Source organism: Pleurodeles waltl, chromosome 5, assembly GCF_031143425.1.
Source record: "Pleurodeles waltl isolate 20211129_DDA chromosome 5, aPleWal1.hap1.20221129, whole genome shotgun sequence".
NCBI lineage: Eukaryota > Metazoa > Chordata > Amphibia > Caudata > Salamandridae > Pleurodeles > Pleurodeles waltl.
In genome coordinates this window covers 1,288,446,243-1,288,461,185 of record NC_090444.1, presented here as the reverse complement: position 1 = coordinate 1,288,461,185, position 14,943 = coordinate 1,288,446,243, and positions in this window count along the sequence as shown.

Here is a 14,943-nt window from a genome sequence, read left to right as displayed (position 1 = left end):
GTGTGCGCCAACAGTGGTGTTGTTGCTGTCATTGACCTAGTGTATCCTCTGTCTCTTCCCTCCCTTTTTGTTTTGTCATCCTGTCCTTGTGTGCATTTGCATCATCTGGCGGAGGAGCAGAGGCACCGGCGACCGAGGAAGCTGCATCCCACATGGCCCATGAGGCCGAATCCACTGACGCCCCAGGCACCTCAGGACCTGCCCCAGTCAGCCCTGCTGCCCTCAGTGAGGAGTCTATTGACCTCCTGTGATCCATCTCTGTTGGGCAGTCAACCATAGTGAATGCCATACAGGGTCTGGCAGGGCATTTGCAACAAACAAATGCATTCCTGGAGGTCATTCACTCTGCGCGGCGGCCCAACAGAGATCATTCCAGGCTCTGGCCAACTCACTGATGGCAGCCATTGTCCCTGACACTAGCCTCCCCCTTCAACTTCCTCTACCCAATCCCATTCCCCTCAACCCCAGCCCATCCCAAGCACACCTTCAGACCTGCATGCACCCAAATCAACACACAGAAGTGGCTCAGGCAAACACAAGCACCAGACATCATCCCACAGGCACGCACACAAACACCATCCAGATGCAGACACACCAACATCCACTGCCTCCACTGTGTCCCCCTCTGCCCATGCACCTGCACCCAAACACAGCAGACAGACACCTCCTACCACCACTCCCTCTTCCTCCACTCCCAAACCTTCACCCTCTTCCTGGCCCAATGTCCCAAAGAAGCTTTTCCTATCCACACTTGACCTCGTCCCTGCCCCTCTCCCCCATCCTTCACTTCGGACCAGGGTGGTCAGGACCCAGGCTAGCACCGCAGCCACCCAGGCCACAGCCACTGTTGTTTCTGCAGCCACTGGAGTTGTGAGAGGCTCCGTGAAGACACCCGTCCACACAGCCAGTGTGCCTGCACCAGCTGCCAAGGGCAAAAAGGGAGCACCTGCTGTCAAATCCAGAAAGGCACAGTGGGTAGTCATGCCTCCATGGGCTGTAGTGCATCCTGGCCCCTGCAAAGACTGTAGGTGTGACACCCAGGTGAGAGACTGTAACCTTGCACTCCCCAAGATCTGCCCAAGGCCCCCTCCAGAACTAGTGGAAGAAGGCATCCACTTACACCCTCCTTGCCAGGATGAAGCACACTGGGCCCAAGGCCCCCTCCAGAACCAGTGAAAGAAGGCGTTCACTCACCGCATCCTTGCCAGGATGAAGCACACTGGGCCAAATGCCCCCTCCAGAACCAGTGGGCAAACCACCCACTTGAGAGACTGTGGCTTTGCACTCCCCAGGACCAAGCAGTGGGCAAACCACCCACTTGAGATACTGTGGCTTTGCACTCCCCAGGACCAAGCAGTGGGTAAACCACCCACTAGAGAGACTGTGGCTTTGCACTCCCCAGGACCAAGCAGTGGGCAAACCACCCACTTGAAAGACTGTGGCTTTGCGTTCCCCAGGACCAAGCAGTGGGCAAACCACCCACTAGAGAGACTGCAGTGGGCAAACCACCCACTAGAAAGTCTGTGGCTTTGCACTCCCCAGGACCAAGCAGTGGGCAAACCACCCACTTGAGAGACTGTGGCTTTGCACTCCCCAGGACATCACAGAGGGCATGTAGCCCCCACCAGGAGCAGTGTCTTTGTACCATCTTCCGACTGAGGTGTCCCCCCTTCCGCTTCCCCCTGAGGTGCCTGTGTAATTTTGACCTGATGCCCCAGCAGTGTTCTCTCCATATTGAGGCAGGAGTAAGATGTGGCCTTGGCCTATGTGATATGGCCCTGTGGACCACGGACAATTTGGACTGGGCAGTGTCCCTCCATTTGTATATATTGTAGATACTGTTTTGTGCTTTGAGGATGTATTTCTTGAAATGTATATCATTACACTGACTTTACTCACTTCCTTTTGTCCTTGTGTTATTCCTGAGGGGTACAGAGTAGATATGTACTGTTGTTGCATCTGTTTATGTGTATGTTGTTGGGGGTGGGGGTGAGGGTGGGGGTGTTGCATGTTGCGTGTGTGTGTCACTCTCTTTTTCCTCATCCCCCCTTGTGTGTTAGGTGCGGTACTCACCGTGGTCGTCTTCGCCGCTGTTCATGTTCTTGGTGTAGGAGGAGGTAAACTAGCATGGGGAAGATCTGCAGTTCGGGCTCCATGACATTGTGGTTCTTTCTTGAGTGTCGAGAGGTGAGTCGTTTCCCTTCTGTGTACTGTTTCCGCCGTGCTTTTGATGGCGCTGGTACCACCCCGGAAAAGCTGGCAGATTGGCTTGTTGTAATAGGGTGGGCGGTACATTGTCTTCTGCCTGGCTGTTGGCGGTTACTGTCACGGTGCTTGTTGCTACCTCCGTGGCTGTCAGTGTGTTAAGTGGCTATCTGTGTTGGCAGTTTCTGCCATAGTCATAATTACATCTTTTTGACCGCCGGCCTGTTGGCCGTGTTACCGTCGCTTTATCACCGACCGCCACGGTTGTAATGAGGGCCTATGTGTGCAGCTGTACAAATAAGTGCAATCTCACAATCTGTCAAGGTAGAGGGTCTTGTGTGAAAGGCTGGTCTGCTGCTTAATGGCACATTCAACATGCATGATAACTGGCACAAGTAGCACCAATGTTGTTAGCCTGTAATGCAACGGCATCATCATTCAAATAATGGCCCATGTTGAACCAAGCTGCACATTCCCCTAGTGCCAACTCTACAAAGTCACAAAATGCAGGCAATCATCCACATTCAACATCCTTACTCCAACACACGCCTGTTGCTGTTATCTTGTGTGCAAGGAAATGTTATAAAGTTAGGGAGGGACAATCTAATGGGGCAGACAATCTATAATGTTCACACTGTCACCTCCAATCAGCACAAGTGTGGGGCCTGCTACGGGCAGTTGAGAATGTAATGTAAGCATTGTATGCAATGGACCTACCTGTGCTATGCTGCACTAGTCCCATCATTCATGGTACCAATGCATCATTGCACCAAAAGAGTGACAGCACACATAACAGTACTGTGGCAATGTCCAACATGGTGACTAGGAAGGCTAATTACATACCACCATTGTGTCAGTGGCAGGGATAAGGAGCCTGCAAGAAAGTAGGTGGTGTGGGATAAAATCACAAAGGCTCAGATGTAAGGGGAAATTATGGTGTTCCACGCTATTCCAAACGTGGCAGCTTTGCACACCAACATTTTCAAAATGAACTGATGGCCAGTGTTTACCAGAAGACGGGGCACCCCTGTGTCACTCCCTGAGCCAGGGCTAAATTAGTTGACGTGGGCCAACACAGCAAGCCTTGCACCATAGTGCAAGGATGGCTGTGTTGAGGAGGAGATTGTTTTTTGTGCAGGAAGGAACATCTTTCTGCACACAAACATTCTTACAAGGCCATTAGCTCTGTACATGTGTGTTGCTAAATGCAACAACCATGGAGCAAGTTCACAATGAGGGTGAAATATGGCATTTTACAACATTGCACCATGCCAATGCCACCCCTGGGGTAGTGTTGACAAGGACTTTGATTTACAAAAACTTGTCAATCTGAGGCACTGTCAAAAAGCAATGAGTGTTGCGGTGGCATGTCCACACCAACACCCTTTCCATGCCCCTACCACACAAAGTGCTGTGTGTGAAGGGGCCCTGTTACAAGATGGCCATAAGCCACAATAAGTCACTTAGCGCCACATTGTAACACCATCACAGGGCTTTGCGCCACCCGAGCGTCACGAAAAGTGCCACTCATGTGGCACTAGGGGCACCTAAGTATGCCCCAAAATACCGTGTGAGCTTGACCCATGTGTGATGCACAATGCTACACATAATATACAACTACAACCTTGGGTCAGTAACATGTCACTGAGCCTCCAGTAGCAAATAAATGATGTGCTTGTCAACAGCCACAACAATCTAAAATGGCTTTACACTACCTCTTTGCAGAGGATGATGGCTTACCTCCTGCCGACCTGCCTAGCCTGCATTTCAGGGTCTCCACATGAACCACCCAGCAACCAACACACATCACCAGCCAGTACTGACACAGCCCTGGACTCTGAGGACCCAGAGATCACCTTTCAGAGGACAGTGGTAAGAGTCCAGTGGGACATGGCCAAGCAGGTACAGGTGGGGATGGATACCATGTCAGTCAGTCTAGAGGGATTGCAGAGGCACCTCAGTCCAAATAAGGACAACTCAGCTGCCATCAGAGGCACCCACTCCCTGCTACGTGGACTCCAGCAGTCCCTGGCCGACATAGCTTCTGTCATGGGGCAGAGGCTTCAACAATTGCCCTCCCACACTGGCAGCAGCATGACAGATAACAGACTAGGGGCTATGGAGAATACCCTGGAGTCCATACAGTGGGAAGTGGCCTCCCTCAGGGAAAACATGGCTGCCTCCCACCGTGATGTTGCTGAGGTGTTGAAAAGTCTGCAGTTCCTCCTTGCTGCAGTGATGCCTTATGTGTTCTCACAAATGGCAGCTGCCATGTCCTTTTACTCCACATCTCTATCCCCTGATATGTGTGTGGCTCCCTTAACCTTAACAACCACACCAGCCATGGCACAGGAGACACCACACACATCAGAGGATGAAGATGTGGAAGGAACAACATTCAGAAGGAAAACCACCCAGTAGTACCAATCTGTTGCACATGGACAGTATCTCCTTAGTTTTCACTCAACCACTGTTTGACTTGTCTGCTATGTATTGTCATTGTCTCCATTCTTACCTCTTGGCAAATTGAAACCTCCTCAGCAATGCAAACCTCTCATAACCATGTCTCATGACATGTCCCTCACCCCTGGACTCTGATTGTGCTACAAATGGCTGAGGTTCACTCTTGGGGTCTGTGAACTGGACATTGTATAGCATTTGAAAACACACTGGCACCTGTAAATAAAGCACCTTTTTTACATGTAACATTTCTACTTTTACTGTGCTCTATCTACTCAGCTAAATGATTGCATTTTGTGAATCCATGTTAATGAATACAGAACATGATTGCATGAGGGCATTGCTGTGAGACACAAAGCCACCTACTAGGATCCTAACATGAGAAAGGTGAATGAAGGAGTTGTTGGCTACAACCAACTTACTGAATATTCTATACAAATATTGAAGAGATATCCTTGGAAGTTGACGTACAGCATGTATAGCTCAGAACCAAATCAATGGTAATTTACCCAGATGGGAGTACCAGTACAACTAATGTGTGTGGTACAGAAGAGGCTAACCTTTTCAGTGATGGGCACCTGTCAGTGTTGCAGGATACAGTTCAAAATGTGCCTGTTGTCATATGTGCCACACTTGCCAACAATGAAACTGCAAGACCCCACCAATGACAGTTGAAGTTCCATACTTATCTGTCCAAGATAAAGTATACATACACAATGTGAATGGCTGGAACAGTGGATGGCAAATGTATGGACTAGCTGATGTTATTTAGCAGTCAATCTGGCAGCTCCTTGGTCATAGGAGATGCACATGGTAATCCATGGAAATCAAGACAGTAAGCATAATCTAGGCCATTCCTCCAACCTGGGCAATGCACACATGAGAACCCCAAACACTCAATCAACATGGCAAAACAATTGTCTTATACAAGCAGGATTTATTTTAAATTATTTAAAACTACATACCTAAAACCACCTTACACTAAACTAGCCTAAACTAACTTAACTTAACTAACAACTACACCTATGTAACCTATTCTAAACTAATCTTGCACACTCTAAACATTGCCCTCCCCGCCCCCTTGAGAGACAAGATGCAAGTACGACAACATAAGCTATGACTACACATATACTAACTTAAACTATGGCCTAAACAAATACTTTAAAAAAAAAATTTTTTTACACATATACCCCAATATGAACCCTCACCAACCCCCCAATAAGAAAAGTTCTAAAACCCACCCCTAACTATACTTAATCTTACCCATGCCTGCCCTACACTACTTCACTAACCTAACACTACCCATCTAAACCCAATCTAAAACTATTAACAAGAGTAAAAGGGAGAATAAGGTACAGGGAGGTTATGCCTGTACCACAATTGTTTTCAAATTTCTTTTGCAGTACTTCAATATTTTTTTATTTTTTGCATTTCCCTGCTCCAACCTGTCCAATCTGGACATCATGGTGGCCATGTCCGGTCTCATGGCACTTTCAAAGTTCGGGCTCAATAATGCAGCAGGTGTCTGCATGGGAGCCTGGCTTGTGACAGGTGCCACAGATATGGATGGGGTTAGAGCCACAGAGGCCCTCTGGATCCCTGATGTTTTCCCCAATGTCACCTGCTTTTTTTGTGGCTCTGCCGAGGTCCCCCATGTGGGAAAGCACACTGGGCCCGGTCGCCTTTTCCTTCTGGAACCTCCTGGCCATCCTCTGGTACTCTGTATTGACATCCAAAATGTGACGGTACCTGTCTGCCCTTTTGTGGAAAGCATGACGTTCCTCAGGTGTCATATTGACAGCTGAAAAATGAGAAGAATCAAGCATTAAATACAGCATTGGGTGAAGGTAGAACCGACATATAGTCCCTCATTATGACCCTGGCTGTGAGTAATACCACCAACAGACTGGCCGTAACTTCTGCCAAATTATGACCATGGCGGTGATAACTCCCATAGACAGCCAATGTACCACACCAATCTCCAGGGCGGAAACAACAGTCACCACGGCGGCAGCTAACAACAGCCAGTCGGGAGAAACCACCTCCTTTTCCGGGGCGGCACCAACGCCAATAAAAATCTGACAGAAATAGAGCTGAGAAGTGAAAGGACTCATAATTGGAGACACAGAGAAGAACTACGCTGCCATGGAACCCGAACTGCAAGTTTTCTCGATGATCTTCTATGCTATGCTCCATCTGGAGCACCAACACCAACGAAGACAACGACGGTGAGTAGAGCCATCTAGCACACAAAGGAGGGAGGGAGGAAAATGAGAGTGACATACACACACTCACAACACACACCCGACACACGCACACCATACACACAACAAGCTGCACACGTAAAACAATGGCACACAACACATGGCATAATAAAACACTGATCACAATGCTGGAGTACTGACAATGTATTAGCATAGCAAAACCCACCACACGAAGCAAATATATACAAATGTCCATAAAGGGCCAATGTCCAGTCCAATGTCACGAGGGCACACAAGGCCACAGGGCACAGTCCAAGGCCCAACCTGTATCCTGACACATCCGGAGAGAACATTGTAGGGGCATCATTTTGCAAGTGGGAAGGCACCTCAGGGGGATGAAGGGGCACCTCAGCTGAATAATGGAATGTCCCCACTGGTTCTGGAGGGGGCAACATGCCCAGTGCTTTGTCCTGGGGAGTGCAAGGGCCCAGTTCTCTGAAGTGGGTGACTTGCCCACTGGTTTTGGAGGGGGCAACATGCCCATTGCTTTGTCCTAGGGAGTGCAATGCCACAGTCTCCGAAGTGGGTGACTTGCCCACTGGTTCTGGAGGGGGCAACATGCCCATTGCTTTGTCCTGGTGAGTGCAAGACTACAGTTCTCTGAAGTGGGTGACTTGCCTATTGGTCCTGGAGGGGGCAGCATGACCATTGCTTTGTCCTGGGGATTGAAAGGCCACAGTCTCTGAAGTGGGTGACTTGCCCACTGGTTCTGGAGGGGGCAACATGCGCATTGCTTTGTCCTGGGTAGTGCAAGGCCACAGTCTGTGAAGTGGGTGACTTGCCAACTGGTTCTGGAGGGGCAGCCCGCACAGCAGTCCCTGAAGCGTGGCCTACATAGCATCCGCTGGTGGTGACGGCTGCACTGTGGTGGTGTTTGGAGGAGCCTCCTGGGCAGCCTCTGCACTGTCTGATTGATGCACTGTGGTGGTGTTTGGAGGAGCCTCCTGAGCAGCCTGTGCACTGTCTGATGGCTGCACTGTGGTGGTAGTTGGAGGTGCCTCCTGGGCAGCCTCTGCACTCACTGATGGCTACACTTCCACAGCTGGCGGTGGAGGCCCCGTGACAGGTGGTGGTCGTGGCGGTGTCAGCCTGACAGCTTCCACTGGTGTAGAGTGCCTCATCTCCGCCTGTACATGGGTCGTGGATCCCTTTCCCTTCCTGCCAGGGGTAGATAGGTTCTTCCCCTCTCTGCCTGGTGGTGCAGGCTCCTTCCCCTTCTTCACAGGTGGTGCAGGCTCTTTCCCCTTCTTCACAGGTGGTGCAGGAACTTTCACACTCTTCCCTGGTGGTGCAGGCCCCTTCATACTCATCCCTAGTGGTGCTAGCCCCTTCACTCTCTTCCATGGTGGTGCTGGCTCCTTCCTCTTCTGTGAGGGATGGTGCTACCACTGTTCCTGTGGACTGTTTGGCTGAGGTGCTGCGCTGTGTCCTTGGTACCGTGCCCATACCTGCAGGCAGGGGGGAATGGTAGGGAAAAGGTCAAATTGGAAAAGGAAAAGCTTTTTAGCGATGGTGGGGAGGGAGGAGGAAGGAGTAATGGGAGTGGAGGATGAGGGAGTGGTTGTTGGAGGTGTATGTATGCTGGACTTGGGTGCAGGTACATGGGCTGTATGCTGATGTGAGGTGGGTTGCTGTTGGGTGTGTGAATGCTTGTGTTTCTGTCCCTTAGAAGGGGGGGACAGACCCTGTGGGAGAGCATGGCTGTTGTGGAGGTGTCTGCCAGTGAGGTGTTTGTTCTGCTTGGTGTGGTGATTCTGATAGTGGATGTAGATGTAGTGCATGCAGGTGTGAGTGTGGACATGACTGGGAGGGAGGTGGTGGAGGGGGAGGATGGGGAGACAGTGGAGGCAGTGGATGTAGTCGTGTCTGCAACTGTATGGTGTTTGTGTGAGTGCCTGTGGGATGAAGTGTGGTACTTGTGTTTGCCTGTGCCACTCTTGTGTGTTGCCTTGTGTTCATGCTCATCTGTATGTGTGACTGGGATGGGTTGGGGTTGAGGGAAGTGGGACTCGGAAGTGGTAGTTGGAGGGGGGACGTTAGAAACAGGAACATTGGCTGCCATCAGAGAGGAGGCCTGAGCCTGAATCGATCTCTGTTGGGCCGCCAATCCACAGTGAATGCTCTCCAGGAATGCATTGCATTGCTGCATCTGGGATGCCAGCCCCTGGATGGCATTCACAATGGTTGATTGCCCTACAGAGATGGATCGCAGGAGGTCAATAGCCTCCTCAATCAGGGCAGCAGGGCTCACTGGGGCAGGGCCTGAGTTGCCTGGGGCCAAGGAGATGCCCACCCTCCTGGGTGAGCGTGCACAGGCAACTCGCTGAGGTGCTAGTGGGAGGACAGTGATGGTATGTGGGTGGTGGCTGTACCTGCAGCTGCGGTGGTCACAGAGGTGTCTGCCACCACCAGGGAGCTCCCATCAAAGGATGTATCTGAGTCTGTGCCGTCTCCTCCTGTCTCTGCCATGGTGCTCCCCTCGCCCTCCGTCCTACTGGTTCCCTCGGCGTTGGTGGACTCTGCCTCCAGGGTCATATGGGATGCAGCTCCCTCTGTCACCGGTGCCCCTGCTCCTCCGTCAGATGATGCTAATGCACACAAGGACAGGATGACAGAACAAAAAAGGGGGGAGAGAGACAAAGGAAACACTGGGTGAATTACTGCACCAACACCACTGTTGGCGTACACAGCACCCTCACACACAGGAAACAGGCCTAAGCAATATGCATTGCACTACCAGTGATAGGGCTAGTCACCAAGGCATTATGAGGAGCACACACTGCCACCTGCAGCACACCGGGACCCATGATGCCCTGCCTAAAAGTGACAATTAACAAGCTAGGTTACCTGTATTTGACATGCAACCATTACCATAGATATGACCCACGCTGCAATGTCTAGTCTGGCCTTAGGGGCACCCACTAACACACAACCACCACCCGGATACCACCCCACAAGCCAAAAGATGTCATGATACCCACTCCCCCCCCCCCTTCTGGCTTCTGTGATTCCCTCAAGGGCCCATCCGGCTCAGGGTACGCCACTACCAGTATGCGGGCCATCCGGGGGTCAGGGTCCGACGGGCACCCTTTCCTCGCTGGGAGGCTATCCCCAACTGGGCCTCCGCGGTCTTCCGTGCCCAGCGTCTCAGGTCCTCCCATCTATTCCAACAGTGGGTGCTCCGCCTGTCGTAGACCCCCAGGGTCCACACGTCTTTGGTGATGGCACGTCATAATCCCTTCTTTCGATGGGCGCTGACCTGCAGAGGCAATAAAGACAGGAGAACACCATTGAACTAACAGTCCAGCCTGTCACACACATGGCCCACCATGGTCACACGGACCGTGGTAGGTTCCAGACACAGGTCACAGCAGCACATGCAGTGTAGCTCTTCTCATATTGAAGGTCAGGAAGCAAGTGAGGAATCAGATAGAAAATGGCAGTCACGTTCGCGGCGGTGTACACTGTCACTGCCGGCTATATCTCTATTGGCCACTGTACTCCATAGGGCCCAATATTATCCAATGAGGAATTGCACGGCGTTGCACGACCGCCTACCGCCATGACGCCCAACGTCGGCGGAATTACCTCACTTTGTCCTGTCCCTCCACACAGGACAGGCAATCGCCATTTCGGGGGGGTTGAACCGGCCTATCGGGAACTGCTGCGTCACAGGATAAATAGGCTCATACTCCAAAATTTACACTGTCTCAATACATAAGTGCACTATGTGGACTGCTGTTGTGGTTTAGTTGTTCAAATTGTGACAGCCTACTCACTCTTGTGTCCCTTAGATACCTACCACTGCGGATGAGTAGGAGATGGAGACATACCCCCCTTGTACAGACCCCTGGTGGACTTAGCTACAATGGAGGACAGGCACATGATACTCACCTATAGACTGGACAGGGCCACCATCACAAACCTGCAGTTGTCCTAGTCAACAAGAGAATCACCTTCAAACTCCTCACCCATGCTCACAAAGCACTGCACAACACCGGACCAGAATGCCTGAACAGACGGCTCACCTTCTATACTCTGACCAGGCATCTCCGCTCCGCTGACCTCGCAGTAGATCATTCTCGCACCTCGCCGTCAAAATGTGGAACACTGTTCCCACCCACCTGTGCCAGACCAAAGACCTCCTTACCTTCAGGAAACTTCTCAAGACCTGGCTGTTCGAGCAGTAGAAGCACCTTCCCCCTACGCTCCTCCCCTCTTCAGCACCTTGAGACTCTCACGGTTGAGTAGTGCGCTTTACAAATTCCTGATTGATTGAGCTGTGTGCCCAGTTGGAGCCAGACCTGATCTCATCTATCCATCATCCGACTGCGATCCCCCCTCTTGTGCAAGTGCTATCAGTTCTCCATTTCCTGGCAGCTGGTTCTTTCCAATTGACAGTGGGCTTGGCAGCAGGAATATCACAGCCAATGTTCTCAATTGTGCTGGCAACAGTGTTGTCTGCCCTGGTAAAACACATGTGCAGCTACATAGCTTTCCCCTAGGTAAAAAATCTGGCCACTGTGAAGGCCGGATTCTATGCAATGGGACATATCTCCAATATTATTGGGGCGATTGACAGGACACATATTGCGTTTGTCTCCCCTGCCAGAATGAACAGTTGTAAATGAATTGTAAGAGTTTCCACTCCATGAATGTGCAGATGGTGTGCCTGGCAGACCAGTACATCTCCCACGTCAATGTTGAATATCCTGGGTTGGTGCATGATGCCTTTGTCCTGAAGAATAGCAGCATCCCAAATGTGATGTCCCGCCTACAGAGACACAGGATGTGGCTTATAAGTGAGCCTTCGTCCCACCCGGTGTATGTTGGTGTATGCCTCCGATGTTAACCTCATAGTATGGTGTGTGGCTAAATGTTGTCCCTCACTATTTGCAGGTGACTCTGGCTACCCAAACCTATAGTGGCTGCTGACCCCTGTGAGGAATGCCAGGACAAGGGCTGAGGAACATTATAATGAGGCACATGGGTGATCCAGAAGGATCATTGAGAGGACCTCCTGAAGGCCAGGTTCAGGTGCCTCCATTTGATAGGTGGATCCAGGTGCTACTCACCCAATAAGGTCTGCCAGATAGTAGTGGCATGCTGCATGTTGCACCAACTGGCCCTCAGATGCCATGTCCCTTTTCTGCATGAGGAGGAGACTGTAAGTGCCCCTGTGGCTGCAGTGGTAGCTGTGGACAGTGAGGATGAGGAGGCAGAAGATGAGGCTGTGGACAACAGAACGTCAGTTATCCGTCAGTACTTCCAATGACAAACAGGTGGGACAGTGCAACTTCACATTTCTATGACTATTGGTGTATTCTTTGTTGCTGTGGCATGACGGCATTACCCACTTTTTACCTCTACTTACTGTCACCTATGGATTATCGTTTTACAGATGTTGGTGATATGACAACAATGTCCTGATGTGATCACTACAGCCAGCTACAGATCATTATGTATATGCTCTCACAATGTACAGTTCATTTGCAATGGATGTAGCTGTTTCCATCAATCCAAATTTTCAATACATGAAATACTAGTAGTTGAGTTTCGTCCAAGGGTGTTTATTGTAGTGCTAAGAAATTGAGGGGTAAGTGCAATGGAATGGGATGATGATGGAGGAAAGTCCAGGGTATTGTTCAAGTCTGTTTGTAGAACAGGTGCAGTGTCCAAGGGGACCTAGGAAGGGGAGCAATGGCAGTTCAAGGTGGACAAGGTGACTGAGTGGGACACAAGGGGGACAATCAGGAGGGTCTCAAGGTGGTCTTGGCAGGTGTCTCTGACTTCTGTCTGGGGCGCAGAGAATGTTTGTGGGGTGGTTTACCTTCTGCAGGGGAGGGGTGCTGGTGGCCTGTGGGTCCTGTGGCAGGGCCTCCTGCCCACTAGCGGCAGGAGAAGTGGAGGGCTGTTCTGTTGACTGGCTAGTGGTAGGGGCCCACTGGTGTGCTGTTGCCTCCCTCATGATGTTGGCCATGTCTGCCAGCACCCCTGCTATGGATATCAAGGTGGTGTTAATGGCCTGCAAGTCCTTCCAAACCCCTGATACTGTCCTTCCTGCAGCTGCCTGTTCTCCTGCGGGTTGTCAAGGATCTGGCCCATCGTGTCCTGGGAATGTTGGTAAGCTCCCAGGATCTCGGAGAGTGCCTCCTGGAGAGTCGGTTCCCTGGTCCTGTCCTCCCCCTGGCACACAGCATTCCTCCCAGTGTCCCTGTTGTCCTGTGCCCCTGTCCCCTGAACAGTGTGCCCACTGCCACTGACCCAAGGTCCCTGATTGTGTTGGGGGCGAGGTGTTGGCCTGGTGTCCCGGTACAGGTGGGCACGTTGCTGATTGACGTGTCCTGGGGACAGAGGTTTGGGTACGCTGGGTGGGTGCTGTGGTGTTGGATCCTGATGGGGGAGACTCTGTGGTGGTCTGTGATTGTGCTTGGGTGACCGGCTGTTCAGTGGTCCCTGATGGTCCAGATCCTCAAGTCCAGAGTTACTGTCATCCCTGGGGGCCTCTTCTGTTGGGGGACTGGATAGTGGTGGCACCTCCTCTCCACTGACATTGGCTGGGGTACCTGTGGGGATGTAAGTGATGCATTATGCTTCAAGTGAATGACATTTGTACATCACTGGCTTCCCCTCTATTGTTGATGTTGCCCTGACAGCTTTTGCTTGTGTATGGTGATGTGTTGTGGGTATGTTAGTTTCCCTATGCTGTGCATGGTTTAATGATGGGTGTCCATGCGTTGGTGTGGCATGCAAGGCTTGGCCTTGGGGTTAGTGAGATGTGAAGGTGCAGTGTGTGGGTTGGAATGGAGTGATGGGAGTGAGGGTGTGGGTGTGAGATGGCATGCAGGTATTGGGGGTGATAAGTGTTAAATGTTGACTTACCAGTGTCCAGTCCTCCGGCTACTCCAGCAACTCCCTCAGGATGCAGTATTGCCAGTACTTGATCCTTCCATGCTGTGAGCTGTGGGGGAGGAGGTGGGGGTCCATCGCAAGTCCTCTGTATGGCGAGCTGGTGTCTTGCTGCTATGGAACGTACCTTCCCCCATAGGTCGCTCTACCTCTTCCTGATGTCATCCCTTGTTCTTGGGTGCTGTCCCACGGCGTTCACCCTGTCCACGATTCTCCCCCATAGCTTCATCTTTCTTGCAATGGAAATCTGCTGTTCCTGTGCTCCAAAGAGCTGTGGCTCTACCATGACAATTTCCTCCACCATGACCCTTAACTCCTCCTCGATGAAACAGGGGTGCCTTTGTGGTGCCATGGGTGTTGTGTGATGTGTATTGGTGAGTGTTGGACTTTTTGCCTTACGCAGGGTCATCCCCAGTCTTTTTGCCTCCTTCCTCCTGGTTTTTCTGACCTCTCGCTGTTGGCTCTAGGACTCTGAGCACTTTATCACTGCTGACCAGTGCTAAAGTGCAGGTGCTCTCCCATCTAAAGTTGGTATGATTGGCTTATACCTAATTGGCATATTTAATTTACCTATAAGTCCCTTGTACAGTGGTATCTCTATACCCAGGGCCTGTAAATGAAATACTACTAGTGGGCCTGCAGCGCTGCTTGCGCCCCCCACTGAAGTAGACTTTCAAACCTGTCTCAGGCCTGCTAGCACAGGGCCTGTGTGCGCAGTTTTCTGCCACAGGGACCTGGCATCTAAATTTACTTGCCAGGCCCAGAACTCCCCTTTTACTACATGTAAGTCACCCCTAAGGTACGCCGTAGCTAGCCCTATGGGCAGGGTGCCATGTATGTAGAAAGGCAGGACATGTGCCATATTGCATGGAATGTCCAAGTAGTGACAAACAGCCTAACTTGGTGTCTCACTGCTGTGAGTGCTGCCTTCTCATAGGATTGCATTAGAAATGCCCTGCCTTATGTGTAAGGGGCATTGTCTGATTTATGAGGGGTAGCGTAGGCGTGTTTGGTATGGTTGTGATGGTGATAATAAATGCTGCTTACTGGTGTGGGTGTATTTTTTATTACTATCACAGAAATGCCACTTCTAGAAAGTGCGCAT